Source organism: Monodelphis domestica, chromosome 2 (assembly GCF_027887165.1).
Source record: "Monodelphis domestica isolate mMonDom1 chromosome 2, mMonDom1.pri, whole genome shotgun sequence".
Taxonomy (NCBI): domain Eukaryota; kingdom Metazoa; phylum Chordata; class Mammalia; order Didelphimorphia; family Didelphidae; genus Monodelphis; species Monodelphis domestica.
In genome coordinates this window covers 428,928,762-428,951,404 of record NC_077228.1, presented here as the reverse complement: position 1 = coordinate 428,951,404, position 22,643 = coordinate 428,928,762, and the positions used below count along the sequence as shown (strand labels likewise).

Here is a 22,643-nt window from a genome sequence, read left to right as displayed (position 1 = left end):
AAATTAGATTTTTGTGTGGTCAAGTTGCTTGTCAGATTTATTTCCTTGGCTTTCTGATTTTTAGACTATGTTGGACTTACTTGATTTGGGGGTGGCTATGGTATAATTTGGAATTCTTGATTTTATTTTACATTGCTTTTAGCTCTTTGAAGGGAAAATAAAAATCTGGGATGGTATTAGTGCTAAGTACATTTATGGAGATAGTTGGAAGTATGTTTTAGAAGAACACAGGCAAAGTTATCAACTTGCAAGATTTAATGGATTACTGTCAATTTGCAGAAGGTGCTTAGAGTACATCTAGTAAATGGGGTTAAAATATGTACTTGTAAATAATATTTTTTAATTGAGGAAGAAATGACCCATATATAAAGATTGCCTTTTGTGAAGAAATACCTAGTCCATAAATGAGAGGGTATCCCTCAACTGGGGAGTGGTTGAACAAATTGTGGTATTTGATGGTGATGGGATACTACTGTGCAATAAGGAATGATAAACTGCTTGATTTCCATATGATCTGGAAAGGCCTCCATGAACTGATGAGGACTAAAATGAGCAGAAGCAGAACACTGTACAGAGACTGAAACATTGTGGGATGATCATATGCAATTGACTTTGCTATTGATAGCAATGCAATGATCCAGGACAATCCTGAGGGAATTATGAGAAAGAATGCTGTCCACACTGAAAAACTATGGAAGTAGAAATGCAGAAGGAAAACATTTTATTTTTCACTTTGGGTTTTAGATATGGGGTTTTGGTTTTTAAAGGATTATTACAGGGGGCAGCTGGGTGGCTTAGTGGATTGAGAGCCAGGTCTAGAGATAGGAGGTCCTGGGTTCAAATTTAATCCCAGACTTTTCCTAGCTGTGTGACCCTGGGCAAGTCACTTAACCCCCCATTGCCTAGCCTTTACAGCTTTTCTACCATGAACCAATACACAGTATTGATTCTAAGACAGAAGGTGAGGGTTTAAAAAGATTATTACAAAAATGAATAATAAGGAAATAGATATTGAGTGATAATACATGTATATCACAGTGGAATTGCTTTTCAGGTCTGGGAGGGCAGAGGGGAAAAACCATGGAAAAATACTTATATGAAAAAAATGGAAACAAAAAATAAATACCTAGTCTTTGCCTAAGTATCTGGATAGCATTGACACTCTCTGGGAAACAAGAAATTTAAAGGGAATTCATTAGAATTCTCAGTAAATAATCCAGTTGAAACAATTTTATAGTTCTAAACATTGTAACTATAATACTCCCATATATAGTAATCTAAGTGGACATCCACAAACTTGCAGGAATGCCACATTGTTATTTGCTATAATTTCATGTGATTTACACAATGAAGATCTTTAGGTGCAAAGGAAAGGGCTTTTTAAAATTTCTGCTTAGTCCAGTACCTTATTGCTGTTATTCCTATCCTCTATAATGACTAACTTGTAGTAGTATTTACCTGGAAATGCTAAATAAAGAGGGAAAACAAAGAAATTCTAAACTAACTTATACAAATTAATTTTAGTTTTTAAAAAATGAATTTTCTAGAGGGCTCATAAAATGTTCAAATAATATATTCTTTAAATTAATTCTATAAATGGATCTTAGGGAAAAAACAAATCTTTTTAATCTACTTCTACTTGAACATTTGGAAGGAAGGAAATAAGCATTTATTAGATACCTAATATGTGCCAGACACTGTGCTAATTGTTTTACAAATATTACCTTATTTGAGTCTCAAAAGAGCCTTCAGAATTAAGTGCTTTTATTATTCTCATTAAGGAAACTGAGGAAGATAGATATCGGATCAAAATTCTCTGAAGACTGTATATTAATTTATTATTATTTATTAGATAGTAAAAGCTAGAGTTGCAAAGAGAGAAAGCATCTAATCCCCTGGCTATGCTTAGCTAATCTGATTTTGCTGCTTACCTCGTGTCTGTTTGCTAGCCAAGAGAGGCTGTGCCAGGAAAATCAAAAGTCCAGGGTGCTGCTTACTAGCCAAAGATTGTGTATGAGCTGGCTCATCAGTTCTCAGACCAAGAGCCTTGCTGTTTCCCCCCAGCCCCCAATTTATAACCCCAGTGACATCACTCCTTCTGGGTTTCCTTGATTGGACAGCCTTGTCCAATCCACTGGTCAGAGGCCAGTGTTCCAGAAACCAGGAGTCAGGGAAGACAAAATACAAGCATCTTTTGGGCTGTCAAGGAGCTGCCAGGCTACCACCAGGCATGTCCTCTCACAGTATGGGTATGAGCCTAATCAAAGGGTGGGGCTGAGGCCTGGAACTGAAATGGATTTTCATAACTTTCCTTTCTAAAAGGAAAGAGAGGTACAATTTATATTAAACTCCCACACAAAGATTAAATGATTTGCCCAGGGTCATATAACTAGTAAGTATCAGGGGGCACATATAAACTCACATCATACTGATTCTAGATCCAATACTCTAGCATTGTACTATCCAACCACAGTGGAGCAGAGATCTAAGACAGAAATATAGATAAATGAACTAGACCTAAATTTGCAGATTTGATATATCACTATTTTGTACCAGTGCCTAGATCTATAGAATTCTTCTACCATGATTCAATCTTAGTCCCCAGGAAGTTAGGTATTACCTGAGGAAAATCTTCATCTTTTATAATGGTAGTTAAGTCTGAGTGGTTGGCCTGGGTAGTTTTCTAGTAATAGATCAGTAGCCTATTCTGTTCCTCTGTCAAGCCCAGTTGCTGGAACTATTGGGAGTAATGATTTCATATGTGGTTCCTAAAATTTGAATTGGTAGTTCCCAATTCACAGACAGAGAGAAGTCTCCCAAAGTTACTATAGAAGATCTATAAATCCATAAATAAGTAAACATACCTTTAGAGGCTAATAACATGCACTACTGTTTTGCAAATGTACATAGATACTGTTGTAAAAAGATAACATAATCTGCATTAAGAATATAAAACACCAATAAATTAGATATAGTAATTATAACTTGCAACCCTTATGTTCAAAATATTTTAAAAGAAATCAAATATCAAATGATCAGATCCCATTACTTGGTGCCAGATTAAGTATTTATTATTATCCATTATATTTTAATTAAGAATTAACTTTAGAAGAACACACTTCTGGTAACTTTAAAAATAGTTGGCTATCACAACTGCTAAATATTCAACAAACTTCTTTTCAGTTTTCCATACAGGAGCATCAAGCATAACATAAATATAATACTATCTACCTACTGATAATCAAATCACCATATCTATTTTTCTAATCTTAATGCAAAAAAGTTGATGATGACCTTCTAAAGCTTATGTTTTGTTGTGATATGTAAACTCTTTCCCCTTTGGTTTTTAAACCAAAGCCAAAGAATTAAAGAGGATCATTGACTTGTATAATAGTGCTACACTGAATTCCTACAACTAAATATTTAAACACATTATGACTATCATAACCAATAAAGAAATGACAACTGAAAATATGAAGTGAAAGCTACTCCTTTATTATTATTATTAAATTATTATTATTATTATTAAAACTCTTACCTCTCAGAATCAGTATTGTGTTTTGGTTCTAAGGCAGAAAAGTAGTAAGGGCTAGGCAATGGGGGTTAAGGGACTTTCCCAGAATCACATAGCCAGGAAGTGCCTGAGGCCAGATTTGAACTCAAGACTTCTAGTCTCTAGGCCTGACTCTCAATCCACTGAGCCACTAGCTGCCCCCCTGTTTATTACTTTTAATATCAATTTCATTGTGGGAAAACATTTTTAATCCCAAGTAACATGTATCTATAAAAATGAAGGTTTAATATAATTAGAGACAGTGGTGCAGTGGTAGACTTGGAGGAAAGATCTGAACTCAAATACTTCATGGTGGACCTTGCTTTGCTTTCCAGTCTTCCATAAACTTTACAAAGATATCCTGGCCTACCTTGATGTTCCCCACACATAACTCTGTTTCCTGATCATGGACTTTTTCAATGACTATCCTTGATGCCTGGAGTTTGATAAATTCTTGATGGAGGAATACAGATTTATAGGAGGAAATGGGAAAATTACCATACAGATTGAGAATATATTTAAGTGTTGCACCCTTCACCAGATGAGAGAGTAACAAGATGAAAGATCAAAGTATCTGAGTTTCTCTAACATAGCAATCACAATAAAAGGTTGCAAATGTTCTTCCTACCCTAATGTCTCTTAAGTTGATATTTTCCCCTGAAAAAACCACCCATCCCATGATGCCACAAGATAAGTGATCAATACTGTTGATTGATACCAACTGTGACAATAGGATGTGTATGCATGTTAGGGAAAAAAATGGCTAGAAATATTCTTTTAAAATCAACAACCCAATGACATTTATGACTAATAATTTGACAGCTTGCAGCCTGACCTCTTTAATTCATGGTATGCCTAAACACTTTTTAAATCAAAGTCCATGACAAAGTGGACCTAAAAGGTCTCTAAACAGAAAGGCCTCTTGATACTTCAATGCCATGTAGCTAAAATTCCACTGCTCTCATCTAAGTGATGAAAAATTCCTTCAAAGGCTTATGACAGCAACAGTTCACATTTACTCAAGTTTTAAGATTTACAAAGTTTTTCTTCACAACAACCCTGTCACGGTAGGAACTACAAGTATTATTATTCCCATTTTATTGATGAGGAAAAATAAAAAGAGAGGTTATATGATTTGCCCATAGCTAGAGAGCTAATATGATACCTAGTACAAACTGTACTCAAGAACACATTCCATCTACTCTGGTTGGTCACTATACTGATTCAGAGCTTCTATTATAAGTTCAGTCATCTCTGCTACTGACTAATTGCTAAGAGGGGTCCTTTGATTGCTCTTCCAAACCTCACAAAATCATAACTTTGTCAGTTAGATCTCTGAATTAAGATCAAGAAAGAAGGAACACAAAAGAGACCAAAAGAACAGGTAAAGTATTCAGAGAAGTAAATTAGTTCTCTCATTTTTTCAAAAGACTTTCTTGAACAAAGTTTTTGGTATAGAGAGGTGGGGCCATTGCTTGAATGAGTAGAAGAATCAATAAGCACAAAATGATAGTATCTACCATATAAGATTTATCATCTATCTCTTCTCATGATGCCTTAATCCACATCAATGACTTCTTTGGATTAATTTCCTATCACCATGGTCAAATTGCCTCTAAACTTTTCACTCCCCCCCAACCCCCCCAAGAGTGTTCCTTCATAGAGTTGCATGACTATAAGTTTGAAATCTGGTTATGGATATATTGCTAAAAAAATGGGGAATTTATATTTTATGAAAGAAAAAGTCCCATTCATCAAGTATCACTTTACTATCTCCTAGCCAGCCAATCTCTATTTTCCAACTTCCTTGGAATTAATTAAAAACATTTAGTAAGTACTTACTGTGTTCCAAGCACTTTGCTAAGAAGTGGCAATACAAATATAAAAGTGAGACAATTTCTGCTCTCAAGGAATTTATGTCTAATGGGGGTAACAAAACATAAAGACATCTCATAGCTAAAGAATGATATCTTTAGTTGGGGAATCCAAAGGGATAGCAAGTAAAGCTATGAGGGATTTGAAATGACAAGCCTTTTCTAGAAACAATAGTCGTATTAATTTTATTATAGTTTCCAGGGTAAGAAGTGGAAAGTGTGGAGTGGTAGCAGGGTAGATGGAAAGAAGATGACTCAGGCAGGCAGAGTTGTGAAGCATGATATGGTCTGGGATGGGGCAGATATTAGCAAGCTGTGTGATTCTGTACTCACCAATCAGGCCAATTTATGTCTTAGGGAAGGATTAATTTCCTAGGGCATGGTCTCTGGAAGTCTAGCGGCGGTAAAGTAGCAAGATAGATAATTGGAGGATGATTAGAATGGATGGTTGGATGGGATGTGACATATAAGCCTTAGGTTTCTTGCCATAAATTATGTAATAATATATTTATTTATCTAATATAATTAAATATCCATTTAATTTTGGATCTTTTTTCTTAATCTATCAGTCAAGTGTCAAGGACTTCCAATGATAACTTTCTTTGTCTATCTCTATGAAGGTTCACAGAATTAGAGATGGAAGGGATAACTAAGCCTTTTATTTCAAGGTCTTTGGGTCCAACTTCCTCAGGTAATAGTTGAGGAAAACAGGCTCAGAAAAGCTAAATAACTTTCTTAGGTCACATAAATAATAAGTAGAAGAATTATGATTTGGATCTAGGTCATAGAATAATATAGAGCTTAGGATAGAAGGGACCTCAAAAACCATCTAATCCAAATCCCTACCGTTACAAATTAAATGGAAGCTTGGGAATTTTCTGAATGAAAATCTAACATGCTTTTCAAAGCATGAAGATGTTATTTAAAGATATGATATTGTCCAGTCTCAACTTTGCAATGAAGAAACATGGATCCTAGGCTGAAATATGATGTAAATATATGTACATTAATAAGCAAGATCTAAGGTAAAGGCCCCTCAAAGACTCTAGGTTCAATGCATCAGGTGCTATTTTAGGGGCTTGATCTCAAAAGGTCAATTTCCCTTCCTTTGACTCATTGCTTTCTACAAGATAAAATTTTGGCTAGGTTGATGATTAGTATTTGCAAAAAGATCCCCATGGAAATATTTGCAGCTTGTCTACCAACATCTGATCATAGTGAATATCAAGTAGTATAATAAAGGATAAAATCAATTATATTTTAAGAAGAAGGAAAAAAACCACAATTTGTTATTGATATGAGTTATCCCTGAGTCAGCTAAGTGATCTAGTCAACTGTCTATAATATCAGTCTATCCACATTGGCTCAAAAATCTTATTTATTCCTCTGACACATAGATTCCTTTGAGGTCTTCCTGCATGTTGGAAGGCACTAAAACACCCATATGATATTGCAAATTGAAAGAAAGAGGGGCCTCTTCCAGGCAGAGATGGTATCAGAGAGAAGGCATGGGGGCATGAAGTTCAGAATTAGGTGGCCAGTTTCTTTTAGGTGAGTGACAGCACATACACTGGAAGAGTACTATTTGGTTTGAGAATAGTTGAGATTTAGGCCTGTCCACACATCTAATAGGGAAAGAAGGTTATAGGAAATTTTGGCAAATTCCAAAAGGCACGAGGATCCTTCTCTGGATTGGAGAGATCTTCCCAGATCCTCCACTATTTAAAAATAGTATCCAGGAATTCTCAACATTTCCTACCAGGGCTATTTTCCTGGACTTAATCATTATTCTTTATTTTTAAATGTAAAATCCTTACCTTCTGTCTTAGAATCAATACTGTGTATTGGTTCCAAGGCATAAGAGCAGTAAGGGCTAGGCAATAGGGTTTAGTGACCTGCCCAAGGTCACACAGCTAGGAAATGTCTGAGGCCAAATTTGAACCCAAGATCTCCTGTCTCTAGGCCTGGCTCTCTATCCACTGAGCCACCTTCCTGCCTGAATATCAATCTTCAAGATGAAAATTTTGAAACTAAGATCATTTCCCACCTCAGGTATATGACTTCATCACATGCTACCATTCTCCCCATCCAAGTTTTTCAGTTTCTTTTTAATGTGCAGTTCTCCCCACCATTAGGCTGTCAACTCCTTAAGAGCAGAGATTGTTTTATGCCCCTTTTTTTTTGTATCCCCAGAATTTAGCACAGTGCCTGGCATATAGTAGGTACTTAACAAATTTTATTGACTCTGACAAACTAGTCTCTGGGGGAGGGGGAAACCCTTCATATATCATATCATCTCTTTCCCCACAAATCTCTTGATGCATTCCCCAGAGTCTCTTTTCTATATGAAATCACTGAATCATGTACAGAGATTTCCCCACCTCAATCACAGCAAATTTATATGGAACTGAGAATGGATCCTGGGGGCCTGACTCCCAATTCTAGTAACATTGGATCACACTCTTTCTCCTCACAGGTTTATCTCCCCAGGAAATGGGGAGTATGTTGTAAAGATTTCCCTATGGCTTCACCTACAAGGATGTTCAACCCCTATGAAGCCTCTGGTCAGTTATTTATCAGACAATCATTTATTAAGCAGTTCTTAGTCCCAGGCACTGTGCTTAGTTAGCACTGAAGATATAATAAAGGCCTAGAATGCCTTCATCATCTACTCTACCTCATGAGTCTCTTCACAATTCTTCAAGTTCTAATTCAGATTCTTCTGTTGATACAATGAGTAGAGTGCTGGGCCAAGAGCTAGGAAGACTCAAGTAAATCCAGTTTCAGATACTTACTATAAGAGTGATTTTGGGCACGTCTGCCTGCCTCAGTTTCCTCAACTGAAAAATGGAGATGATAATAGCACTCACCTCCCAAGGCTGTTGTGAAGATCAAATGAGATAATTATAAAGTGCTCAGTATAGTATCTGACACAAAGTAGGTGCCTGATACCACATGTAATCATCTTGGACTATCATGCCCAATATGATCTCTCCCCAAAGGGGTGGCACAGTTATAGAAATAGCACTAAATCTGGACATCTGATTTCTAGTCTCTGCTCAGCAACTTATGGTATATATATAACCTTGGAAAAGCCATTTAATATTTCTTAGCCAGACTAAATCTCTATGGTCCTTTTTAGTTTTGCATAGAGTGAAAGCTTCTTGAAAGCAGTGACTGAGTTTCATATTTTTGTATCCCTCACAGAATTTAGAACATTGCTAGGCACTAAGAAAATGCTCACTAAATACTTCATGATAAAATAATTGAATGTTTGTTTATTTCCTTCCATGCCTACCGCAGAACTAGATGCTGAAGGGAACAGATGACTAAAATACCTTATGGTTCTGTTGATGAGAAATCCATGGTAAGAAGGTAGAAGAATTAGGACCATGAAAGGTTTGAAGAGAGCACTTTAAATGACTCACTTTACTCTTTCCTCTGTCCCAACTGGTTGCTGCCTACAACTCAAGGTCCTATAAAATTAAGAGTCCGGTTAGTACAAGAGTCTTCCTTTTGCTAGCTTGTCATTAAATTCCTCTCCAGGCTCAAAAGCCAGGAATTAGCCAAGGGTTAAGATGGGCACAGAGTTCTCTCTCTCTATTCTACCTATTAGGAAGTGAGTCTTGGGACATAATGTTGGGGATCTTGCTCTCAGTTTTCTCCCATCTCTGCCCCTTGCAAAATTCAGTTCTAAATATCAGAATAGAGTTGATACAAAAACCAGCAAACCACTTTTTCTCCTCAACTTCTTTCCCTTCTCCATGGAATCCCCAGGTTATTTCTCAGATCTCTCACAAGGTTTAGCTTTATTTGGGGGTCTGAGAAGCAGCAAGTTGAGGGAAGGAGGAGAGAGAACAGGAGTTAGGGAGATAATGTAATGTCTTTGTTCCAAAATGGGGAATCAAGTGTTATTCAGGTCAACAAAAGGGTCACTTCTGACATATAATGCCTTTAAAAGATGCCTGCTAGAGTGAGAGCATATGTCCCACAAGGGAAAGAGGCTGTAGAACATGTTCATTGTAACATGATAGACAGAGTAAGGGAACCAAAGTACAAGCTTGAGCTGCCTCTGGATGTATGTGGGAAGGGTCACTATGCCCTAAATGAGCTCCCTTAGGGCTAGAAAAAATAATAATAGTTTCTACTTCAATTTTCATCACAACCACCCTAGAAAGATAAGTTATATGGGTTTCATTATTTTCTTATTCCCTTTTTATAGATGAGAAAACTGAGGCTGAGCAAGTTTTAAGTAATTTATCTGAAGGCACAGAACTAGTTTGTGACAGAGCAGGTACTTCAACTCAATTGTTCTATCTCTAGGTCCACTGTTTGTTTAAGGATACCAATGCTAAAAGTAATCATATTTACCTTTCTATTTGAGGCAGTATAGACTTGAAGGAAAGAAGGGATAGGGGCAAAATATCTGTAAAGAGGATATTCTATAAGTTTCAAATAGTAGGGATAAGATGAGGTGCTAGTTTTAAATTCCCCTCTCCAGCTTATTGGTTGACTTTGGGGAAACCTTTTCAAAGATGAACCTTTCTTCTTTCTCAGAGTGGTACTAATACTCCTTGACCTAGATGGACTGCTTACCAGAATATGGAATAGATTCCAGATATGACTGTTGAGTTACTGACAGATATTTCAGGAATTCTGGAGAAATATAAGTAAGTCAATAAGGGATTCTTACAATTTAACTTAATTCTTACAATGGAGTCTTCAATTCAAAATCCAATAAGCTTGACATCAATTCCTGGAAAATTTTAGAATATTTTATTAAAGGAATGGTCTGTGAGTACTTACAAAGCGAAGTGGTGATTATTACAAGTTTTATGTTAAGAGTGAGTCAGGCCATTCTCATATTAGTTCCTTTTCTCCTATTTCCACTAATTTTTATTTGTATACCAGGGAAATGCTACAGATATTATAGGTCTGGAACTCAGAAAGGCATTGAATAAATCTGTAAAAATATTCCTATGAGGGGGCAGTGAGGTGGCTCAGTGGATTGGTAAGATATTCTTATGAGAAAAAGAGTATGTACAATTAAATGGGGCTAGAATTGGCTGACTGAGCCTAAAGAATGTTCATTATTAAATTAATGTTTCTAATAAAGTCTCATAAAGCTTTGTCCTTAGCCCTGCTTCATTCCACACTGTCATTAATGAGTAGATTGATGGTATAGATAAGCATGACTATAAAACTTACAGATGATATGATTCTTGGAGGGGTATACATGCATAGATATACTTAAATAGGTATGAGAAGAGTCTGAAATTAGCAAGATGAAAACATAGACCCAACTGTGAACCTACTGGGGGAGAAGGGAAAAGGATTGGCAGAGGGTTATCTATAGCAGTTGCCAAGTAACATTCCCTTTATCTTTCTTGCTGAATTACCCCCTTGCGGCTTGAAGGAAGGTTTCCTTTGTATGGCTATGCCCCTGGGGAGGCACTGTCTCAGTCTGAACTGTTATCACCTTTTTATGTCATCCTCCAGCAACCAGACTGTTCCCCACTCACAGCAGCACACAATATAGATAAAAGTCCACTAAGTAAGTTAAAAATCAACTTTGCACAAGTAAAAAGAGGCAAAGATGTGTGTAGAAATCAGTTCATATGAAAAAGACCTAAGGTCCAGGGATGTCCTGGATCCAGCTTGAATTAGCTCTCTAGAGATAATTTTTAATTTTAATGTGAGCATTTATACTTCAGACATTGGCAAAAGATACAAATCAGGGTTTTATTTATTGTTTTGTTGGCTGTCTAAACTTGAGAGTAATGAAGAAAATATTAATAATAAAGATTAACTTAAAAGGGTGTTATAAGCAATTTTTTTCCCAGACAGCCTATCTACCATCTCACCTTTGAGTCAACAATAACATAAAAATCAATAAAGTGAGATGTCAATCCGCATAAATAGTGTTAGGGTGAGGCAGATGATAAGTTCTCAATATGCCCTGGTCAGATCCCTTATGGAGTACTGTGCCCAATTCTGGGTGTTATATTTTAGAAAGAATGTTAATCATCTGAAATTTTCCAGGGGAGGATAGTCAAAATAGAGAAATTACTTCAAACCAACTTGTATCAGGATTAGTTTGACCTACTAGTGATATTTGGCTCAGTCAAAAGATTTGGAGATGACATGATTAGTGGACTTCTGGTATAGGAAAGGCTATCACATAGAAGGAACATCATATTTGTTCTACTCGATGAGAAAAACTAGGACTATTAGTTGGAAATTATAGGAAGGAATACTTTGGATCAACAAAAGAACAAACTTCAAATGGTTAAAAAACTCTAAAAAGTATATGACTTGCTTTGAAGGGAAAAAATTTCCTATTATTGTAGGCTTTCAAATCAATAAATTAGTAATATTAAGTGCCTACTTAAATGCTAGGCACCGCTGACATGATTTTTCTTTGGGCAGAAGCTGGACCTCTCTGAAATATTCTTGGGATGACCTTTCTTTCTAAGGTGATATTTGTATGATCCTATGGCAAAGTAGAAAAAGAGATATAAAGATCTAATTTTAATTACTTTTAGTATAATTTTAATAATTATAATTTAATTTATTATATAATTATTACAATAACAATTACAATTTAATAATTAGTAATGATAAAATAATTTAAAATAACTTTTCAGCAACATACCCACTGATAATTAGCTTACATATAATTTAAAAAATATTCATAATTTCAATGAATCTATGATACTACCTCCAGTGGTACAGATCACAACTGACCTATAACTCCTAACCTTTTGCAACTCTTGCCTATATCCTTTCAGGAACCTCTCCCTGATGATCCACCCAGTGTACAGGAAGACTTTTCTCCCCCTTAACCTGTTAACATTCCATGGATAAAATAAGATTATTTGTATGTTTGTAAAGCACTTACACAATGGTAGGCACACAGTAGGTTCAATGTTTGTTGCCTTCCCTTAAATTCCTTCCAAGGGTAAGGGTGAAACATTTTTGACTGTTAATTATCATTTGCTTTTTCTGCATGGCTGTTCAACTTCTTTTCTGATTATGCATTTCTTGGGTTGTATCTGTTACTATCTCCAATAATGCCTTCTTATGGCAGAAAGGTAACCCTAGACACTTAAAGGTTATGCCAGCAGAACAGAAATTCTGGCAGTCTATGATTAAAACATATTGCTACAAACAAGTTGGGGGGATGAGTTATGTTGTCTAAAGATTGGCCTAGCTTTATAGTCTAACCCTTTCATAATCAACTTGGGTAGTCTATTCCTATATTCCCCATAAGAGCTATTAGGAAAGCCTGAAACTAGTGAATTGCTTGAGCTTGGAAATTCCAATCAGATGTCTGAACTAAGTTCAACGTTAATATGGTAAACTCCTAGGAAAAGGTGGTTCCACGTCTTCCTAAGCAGCAGCTAACCTATCTGGGAGAAGCATATCAGCATTGGGACTGGGCTGTGAGTGGTCACTGCATTTTCATCCCAGGTGAAATATGGAGACTCAATTTTAAAAAAGAAAAAGAAAGAGGAAAAAGGCCTAGATCAACTTTTGTCTTTTACTATTAGTGTTTAAGTGTCTTGTATAAGAAGTACTTAATAAATGTTTACTCAATTGAATTTAAAGCATCCTTATCGCTTCTGTGCCTATGTCAAGCACTCAAATCCCTTGGACATCCACCTGTACCTCAGGCACTAATCCTATGGCCAATTATGTCTTCTCAGTACATATATACCTCTCTATCTAGAGAATCAAATTTAGCAAAATTGATCCGTGGACAACAAAAAAATAAAGATAGGGCTTGACATAGAGCTTTTCCCAGATTTGTATTACACACTTGTGCATATGCATGATGAATATGACACAATGAAACAGAATAAAACTTCAGTAGATTACATTTTTATAAGCATGATGAAGTACAGAGGTATCAACCATGTTTGACAGATCAAACATGATAGGGTCTATAACTCTCCCTAGAATGGCTTCATAAGTGCAGCTGAAAACAGATTAAAATGCAAACAGGAAAAATTTAATAAAATTGCAAAACAATGTTAATTTGTGGTTTTCTAAGTCAATATGTGGCCTATCTCCATGGGACTTTCTCTACCAGAAAGTCTTGTGTAGAAACTTTCAACTCCCACCCCTAATGGCCTCCCCCCACCCCCCTTTTCAGTTTTCTTTTATGTTATCTCCCCATCCCAATTAGAATGTAAATGTCTTGAGGACTAGGACTCTATTTCTGCTGGTCTGTGAATTTTCAGCCATCAGCATCATATCTAATAGATGAGCTTGTTAACTTGAAATAGAAGAAAGCATAAACATTTAAGAAACTTAGCTGACTGGAAAATTGAAAAAGAAAAATGCTCTTAAAATGGCTTCATATCTGTGCTTATGAAGTGATCACACTACTATAACTTTCTTCTTCCACAAAAGCAAGAAAGTACATTTAGAAGTCAAAGCGAACATATCAAGAGTCTTCTATCTACCAGGAATGCTATAAAGGTTAATTAAGGTTGTTCCTCTCATTAGTTTTATCAGCTAAACCAAATGAATAAGACTGAGGGCATAATGAAGAGATCTTAGAATTACTTGAGATGGCAAGATGTTCTCACTATGAGAGGTACAAGAGGAACTATTGATGGATTCCAGGTTTAGTTCTCTCATCTGAATCACTCTCATTACTGGTTTTGTTTATTAGCATGTATATTTGAATTCAAATATCAAACTAAATTGTATTTCAACACAATAGCCAACATTCAACTACTCCCCTATTATTTTTCATAGACTGATATGTAATATTATCCAATGGATTTTTAGTGACCAAGCCTTCTCTAATAGCAAGAACATGAGCCCTGGAGTAAGACTACTTGGTTCAAAGTACTCTGATAGTAGGTGGAGGGCAACTGGCATGACTCTAGCTCTTGGAACCTCAGTTTCTTCTTATGTAAAATTGGGATAATACTTGCTGTCGAGAAGAACGTGTTAACTGTAAGATGCTGTATAAATCCAAGCTATTTTATTAAAGGCAAGGTTCTCTATGTTCCACAGTATATCTAGGTTTAACTATATTCTGGAGGAAAACAATCAGGAATCAGCACAGAATGTTACATTGTCTTATAATAATGTTTGGGCTCAAGGAGGTGAAATTTCTGTTTATTTTGAGGGCAAGAAAGAGAGGAAGACAGGAAGCTTAAAATATTTTGAGGCTACAGAAAAATGGGCTGTGGGTCATGAGGCAAAGAAAAATTTAATGCATAAAAATGAAAAATGGTTCATGAAATGTAGTTAATTGCCAAAAGATCATTGGCAAGAATAATCTAGACTCTTTTGCATAATTTGATGCCAAGAGAAAGAATTGATGACTGAAGAGGAAAACGTTTCTGCACTTCCAAAAGAAAATAAAATGCATCCAATAAAGGCTTTTTAGGTTTCAACAACTCTATTAGAAAGCTAAAAGTAAAAGGGTTTCCATCCTCTTACTGGTTTGAGAAGTTCAACAAGTATACAATGGTTGTTAGTCAGGTTCATTCAGGAGATTCTGGGAAAGGAAAATATTAGAATATGGTTAAATGCCTAATGTCACTAAGTTTTCTAACAAAAATAAAAGGATGACTTTATTTTGAAACAATTTAATGGGATCCAGAATCACAGTCATGAAATTTAGACATATCCTATGATACTATCTTTTACCTTACCCCCAATACATACATGGTATTTTTGAACTCAACTTTTCTGTCACACAACTGAAAGAAACAGATTAAACTTCAGTTCTAGTTAAGGAATAATTGGAAGTTTATTTAATAATCTTGAATGTCATTTCCCTCTTCCAGTTATTCTTCCCTCATTTACCACCCAAATGAATTTTTTTACTTCCTCAAATAGTACTAGCAGTTTTCTTCTATCTTTCCTTTGTCCTCAACCACTCTGTAACTTGATTAGGATTCTTCTAATAAATTTTTATTGTCCTCACAATGGATTTTATGGATCCTTTATTCTTGCCCCTTTCGAAACTCACTATGGCATGGTTTTCAAACAATTGCACATCTTGAAATTTATGTGACTGATAAAAAAAATTCAAAAGAACAGGGAAACCTGTGTTTTCTCTTGGTACTGTTTATCATCAGAGATTAATATTTAGAAAAAACAGGTAAGATCACTAACTCTGCCTATAGCTTTCTCTGGCTGATTACTAGAGAAGGAAAGCTTGATAGCACTCTCCTCTCCTTAATTAAGTAGTCCTTTAAAATATATTTTTAATATCATTTCAACAATGAACCAATAATTCAAAAAGTTCTATCTGGTCTGCATAAAATCTTTTCCACATTTATTTAATATATTTCTTATTCATGATTATGCATGATACCTCATGATAAACTTTGTTATATGATGAATGTTTCTTAAAGTGAAATAAATATATTTTCTCACTGATTTACACAGATTTCAGGGATACATTTTAAAAAATTTATCTTTAATTGGCAGTTTTAATTTTGGCTCCTAATATCTTTTAATTATTATTGGCTTAATTAATTAACAATTGGCTCCTAACATCTCTTAGCTTTTCTTCTATTTCCCTTAAAAATCTTTCAGTATCACAGAAATTTAAGAGCTGATATTCCTTCCAGGTCAGGGAATCTATTCTTATCTCTGCTTATATAGAGACAAGGGGTTAGAGGCTCGTTTAAATGTCTTAGAAGAAGCCATCATTTATATTGGCAATCAGTTACAGAATATAAAAGTGAGATTTAAATCAAACTGCCATGCTGAGTACAAATGGATTTGTGTTTCTCCCCTTCCTATAATCAATCAGATATTCCTTGGGAGAACATATAACAACATATCTTTGGAATTTGGAACCACTCAGAATTTTCTATTGACCTCAAAACACTGCATAAACAAATTATGGATATTAGCCATTCCAGTACTTCCCTTTATTCAGTCTCACCTATTGCAAATTCATTTTATGACAGTGTTTCTTCCTATGTTTCATTCTATTCCCATAACAGTTTCATTCACGCTCTTATTGCCTGTGGATTTGCTCGTCTTATTTTTTCTCATTCTTGTTTGCTTTCCAATTATCATCCAACACCTAGGATCCACCATACGTCAAGTCCAAATCAAGATGAAGTTGTTTACTTCAAAAAACAAAAAGGGAGGAGATGCTGGAGGCCATCATACCCTGACCGGCTGACAAGGTCATGGTATGAAGAAATGAGATCTGCAAAGTTGACCCCAGAATGAGGGCCCCTCTCTGATCCCTCTCTGTGACTTCTCTCCCCAAATTTTCCCCACTAATGGACTTGTTATGATTATTATTCTCTCCCCAATACAGTTAGTGCAAAAACATGGAGGTGGAAGAAGGAACATTCATGTTGAAGAATATAAGTGAGCCAGTGTGACTAGAATAGAGAATGCAAGCAATATATCTGTAAAAGTAGGCTGGAGCCAGATTTTTAATGACAAGTTGAACAGTTTCTAAAATTGGCCTAAAATCCTAATGCTATAAAACACATAATGAATCTCAAGGAAAATTTCCCTACTTAGAGGATTATATTATAAATACTTTTTGTAAAATAATTTTATTCTAATAATATAGGTAAGCACCTGCTAGGGCAGAGTTGGGCAGAAACAGCTGGTAAGGTGGTACAGTCAGAGGTTATGGGCTTGAAGTTCAGCTCTACCATTTACTGATTGTGTGGCCATGGACAAGTCACTACCTATGCCCATTTCTTCATCTGAAAAAATTCCCCTGCTTGGATCACAACCTTTGTTTCCTTTAAAGTTTGAAGAGCCTCCTCAAAAAATGAGGCTTTTCCTCCTTTCCCATATGAGTAACCTTTCTCTCAAAATTATAGTTTCTATATATTTTATGTCTCTCTCCTATGGAATAGCAATTCAGATTTTCATTTATTTCTTTATATCTTTAGTTCCTATTTTTAACACCCTTGCACATAATAGGAGCGCTCAAATTTGATTTGATAATTTTGTGTTGGAAAAAAGTGTGTAATGCACCTTCTTCCCAATTTGTATTTTGCACAGATTTTCTATTTCCTCATATTCTTAAAAAAATTTTTTGATGACAAAAATCTGAATATAATGTAAGTAATCTTATTACATTATATTACACAATACTACATTATACATGCAAAATGTATTATTTCTTTGCCCCTCTGTGTCACATGCCTTTTAATGAATTCCAATACCAGATAATGGAAGCTGGAGGTTTTAAGAAATAGAAAGGAATTTTGTAAATTACCTACTTCAATGATATTTTACAGATGAGAAAACTAATTCCCAAGTACAGTAATTCACTCAAGCTTACATATCTAATTATTGGTAAAATTGAGACTAAAACTCTGGTTGGATGTCTTGTTCATTCAGGATTTTTCCTCAAGATAATGCCTCTCATATGTTTCCCATACTTTTCCCATGAAACATGCCCACCAAGTATTTCTAAGGCAGCTCACATGCCACCTCCTACATGAAGCTTTTCTTCATTCCTCCCAACTGCTAGTGCCCTCCCCAGTAACTATATTCTTTCTCAGTTTCTCTATCTCTGCCCACAATTACAAATTTCCAATAGAATGTGGAAATCAAGTACTGTTTCCATGTAGGGAGAAATTTAGGTGATATCAAAACAAAGGATGTCAATAATTTGTTTTTAAAAGAGACCAAGCTAATATATTTTAGGCATACTCCTCAGAGAAATGTTCACCTACCTGACAACATGGTTAACACCATGCAAACCTAGATTATAGATTATAGATGAAAAACCTCATTAGAAGTAAAAGTGAAGGCAAGGGCTATGTTTCACAGGATCATCATTTTCCATTTAAACCAGAATAGTTGTCCCAGATAGTTAGCATGGTGGCTAGAGGAACTTTTGGCTGTCAAAGCCAAGGGTTTTCCTTTTCTTCTCAACCTTTTGCCTATTTGCTTGGGATTACCTTCCCCATCTTATTTTCCAGAGGTCTACCCTACCTAGTAAAACCACACTGGTCAATTTTTCATCTACTTTCTCTATCATATCCCAGAAACCTTTTCATTCTGGAAGCTTACTCTAGCCCTGGAATTCACACATTGGAAGTATATCCTCTGCCTCTGCAGCCTCTCCCTGTTTTGCTGGCTCCTAACAGAATCTATATTTAAGAAGGGTGCCCAGCCAGTCAGTTATATTTCATTCTTCTCACTTAGACTTTACCTTCCATTCCCTATATCTTCAACTATATTTTCTGCTATCTTTCCCAAATGAATAGAAGTTACTTGAAAGCAAAGTCTGCCTCTTTTTCTGCTTGCATTTGTATTTTCAGTGTTTAGTTCCTGTTTATTAGTTTAGTTCTTGGCACATCATAAACACTTAATGCTTGCTGAGTTGACTACCCCTAGAGAAAATCCAGGCTGGACACTATTGTAAACTTCTTCCTCTACACCACTCTATTCATAACACAACAGGTTGTAAATTATTTTTCCAAAGCACCTCTATTGCCCTGAACATGTAAGGGCCTTGAGGACAAGAACTCTTTCACTTTTGTATAGTACCTAGCAAGGTATTTTGCTCATAATAAGTGTTTATAATGGTTGATGGACTGAAATCAAGATGGATTACAGCTATCATCTTTTTGTGGCCTACCAAAATCAAAGAAGGAAATTAAATTGGTTTTGCATAATTTTTTCCTCGTAAAGCTATTTCTTTTCCCAGGAGCATAGTCTTTTAATGAAAAATTTTAGAAAAAAGCAAAAGAAATTTGAGTTTACTACAAAAGTTTAGGGTTGAAGGTTATAACAAAGGTGAGTTTCTGATATGACCTACCTTCCTACCTCTGGAAAATAAGCTAATAGTTACCTTAATTGTAGCTTAAGAGGCTTCAAAGGCCTGTAAGTAATAGCTCCAACTCTATCTTTTGGGATATACTCTCCCTTTTGGCAGGTTTCCTCTCTGGTTCTTCTTGTCAAGGCAATTATCAATGCCATCTTTAACTCATCCTATTTCTGTATTTAATTAAAATGGCAGGCTATGGCATTTTCTATTTATAGGAAAGTCATTTCCTGTTATATCTCACCTTCCAAATGAACTCTCTAGTAAAAAAGAAAAATAGTCAAGCAAAACCAATCAATAGAAACTATGTTTGAAAAAGGAAACAAATACAACATTTCACATACAGTACTAGAAAAGAACGGAGGTATGTTTCACCTATTGTGTCCAGGGCTGAGATTGTTCATTGAAATTTATCAAAATATGCATTTTAGCATTATTTTCATTTATATTATTGTAGCCATAGGGCTTTGGTAATAAAATCAGCTAAATAAAGATATAGAGTTTATAAAAATCTGTGAGGAGGTAACTAAGTTAAGATTCCTGAAACTTTACCTTTTCAATGAAGATAGGAAAAATAAGGACTCAAATCCAAAAGTTAAAATGCTTTTCAGTCCTTATCTTTATTGACCTCTCTGTAGTCTTTGACACTCACTCTTTTGTTTAAGTTTTTGTGGCGCTTTTCTCTTCTGGTTTTCCTCCTACTTGTCTGACTGTCCCACAATTGTCTTTCTTGGAGTTTCATTTGGTAAGGTGTTTGCTAACAACAGGTAAGGGACAAGTCCCTGCTATGGAGCCTTGTCTCTTCTCCCTATTTTGTTTAATGATGCTCTTCATCTCTATGTATATGATTCTCAGATCTATCTATCCAGTCCTAAACTTTCTCCTGACCTCATTTCACCGATCCAATTGCCTATTAGACCTCTTGAATTGAGTGTCCTAGTCACTTTAAATTTAACATGCCTAAAAACGAACTCATTATCTCCACCTGCTCATCCAAATCTTCTCTTCTTCCAAATTTTCTTGTTACTATTGGGGACTCCTGGTCCCCCAACTTCACAACTTAGATCCTATCCTCAACTCTTCCCTCTTTCTCACCATACCCAACCTTTTGCAAAGGCTTGTTAATACTACCTTTGTAACCTCTCTCACATATACTCCCACCAACCACTTTCTTTCCTTTCCCACTGCCACCACCCTGGTAGAAGACCAAATCACTTCATACATGAACTAGTGTAATAACCTTCTGGTTAGTCTTACTACCACAAGTTTCTCCCCATTGTAGTCTACCCTCTATTCACTTACCAAAGTATTCAGCTTTCTCAGCTGTGTGACCCTTGGCAAATCACTTAACCCCCATTGCCTAACCCATACCACTCTTTTGCCTTAGAACCAATACATAATACTGATTTTAAGGTGGGTTTTAAAAAAGAGTATTCAGCTAAACCACAGGGCTAACTTTATTACCTGCCTATTAATAAACAAGTAGCTTTAAATTACTTCTAGATTTAAATATAAAATCTTCTTTTTGGCTGTTGAAGCCTTTCATAACTTGATATAAACATTTACTCAAAAATTTAATATCAACAAATTTGGAACAAAACAGATTTCCAAGTTACTTTTATGGATATTTGCTTTAAATAGGCTTGTATTTATGGAAAATACATGTCAAAATATGAAAAATCTCAAAAAACTCAGCAATCATTCATAAATAAACAATATATCAAGTTAATAGTTCTTCATGTATCTATGTTTCTATTAAAACTTAAAATTCAAATGTTAAACATCTTCAAATAAAAACAAGTTAATTCTAATTCATTCTTTTAATGAACTTTAGAATAAGAAATATTTTTGAATGCCACAATCTAATCTCACCTAGCTTAATCAACTGGGGTGAAAGGGGAGGGGGAGTCAAACTATTATATTAATGGCCCAAACTGTATCAACTACTAGTTAAATCACCTCATTTTATTTTGTTAAAAATCTTTTTTGCAACTAGTAAATGTTTAGCTTTAAAAAAAGTGTGACTATCAGATGTTTCTTAGCTGGATAATCCTGGGTAAGTCACTTAACTCTAATTGCCTAGTCCTTACTCCCCCCTTCTTCCTTGGAAACACTACACAGACTTCTGGGGGAAGAGTCAAGATGGAGGAGTAAACTACAATAGCTCAGTATCACCACAAGAATCCTCCCTGACCAAGATTAAAATATTGCCACAAAACAAATACGGGGGTGGGGGTGGGGGTGAAATGACAAGGACACAGAGTGAAACAACTTTCAATGAAAGGAAAATTCAAAAAGTAGTCAGGGATCATCTGGGGAACTGGAGTTAGAAGAAACCAGAGTCAGCAAAAGGCTGCAAAAAGGAGGGAAGAGCAAGCCACTTCCCTCCACCCACCCACCCACCCACACATCTGCTGTCCCAAGTTTGGAACCTAAGTCCAAGCCAACAGTCAGACTCTAAGACCCTGCCTGGGTAAATAGTGGTACAAGCCAACTCATACCCCTTGGAATTTCAAACTGTGGAGAAGTCCAAGATCCCAGTCCAGGGCAGTCTAAGCTAAAATGGGCTGATCTGTGTGGGTCCAGAGTGAAGCCAGCATATCTACTTTCGGCTTGGGATAAGGACATAGTACATAGTTTGGGGTAGCTGATAGTACTAAGTATTAAGTACTGATCTTTCTGCTTAAAGCTCAGGGTGGAACTCCAAGACAGGGCAATCAAGGATGTGCCTGACTGGATAAAGTACACAGCAAGATAAAAAACTTGAGGCCTAAGCCTGGGGCTAGAATTTGATCAGTCTCTGACATGGTCAAGGTCAGAGTGAAATCAAAAGCATAATTATGGCCAAGCCTGAGGCAAGTCCTTAAACCATCAGCATCTCAAAGGTCAACTGAATCATCAGGGGGAGGGGGCTCCCAGAGTTCTCAGCCTTTAGACCTAGAAAATAAGCTGAGAATAACATCAAGCAAAGACTGAAGTTTAAGAGGGTACCCCAACTTCCCAGAAAACAGACCTTACTTATAATTAGATAGGAAAAATGAGCAAACAACCAAAAAAGCACCTAACTCTAAAGAATTTTTTATTGAAACAAAGAGCAAGATACAGACACAGAAGGGGAAAAACATGCAAAGTCCAAAAGAAAAATATGGATTAGACACAAATTCTGGAAGAGATAAAAAAAGTCTTTAAAAACTAACTAGGAGAGGCAGAGGAAAAGTGGGACAGAGAAATGAAAGTGATGTAAGATGAAAGGAAAGTGATGCAAGAAGAAATGGGCCAATTGAAAGAGAACCAAAAACTCTCAGAGGAAAACCAGAATTGACCATCTAGAAACTAATGATTTTTTTATGATATCAAGAAGCAATAAGGCAGAATCAAAGGAATGAAAAAAAAACAGAGGAAAACATGAAATATCATA

General features: G+C 35.8%; 1 protein-coding gene across 6 annotated transcripts in view; it reads right to left on the bottom strand.

The window, feature by feature from the left end:
• TAB2 (TGF-beta activated kinase 1 (MAP3K7) binding protein 2) overlaps positions 1-22,643 on the bottom strand; it is a 105,296-nt gene that overhangs the window by 33,662 nt on the left and 48,991 nt on the right. The window contains exon 1 of one of the 6 annotated variants that reach the window (XM_056818920.1): positions 14,893-14,912. The exons of the other annotated variants lie outside the window; for them this stretch is intronic. The gene's annotated coding sequence lies outside the window, so the exon portion shown is untranslated. Of the gene's footprint in view, positions 1-14,892; positions 14,913-22,643 lie in introns of those variants that run through there. 6 annotated transcript variants of the gene reach the window in all.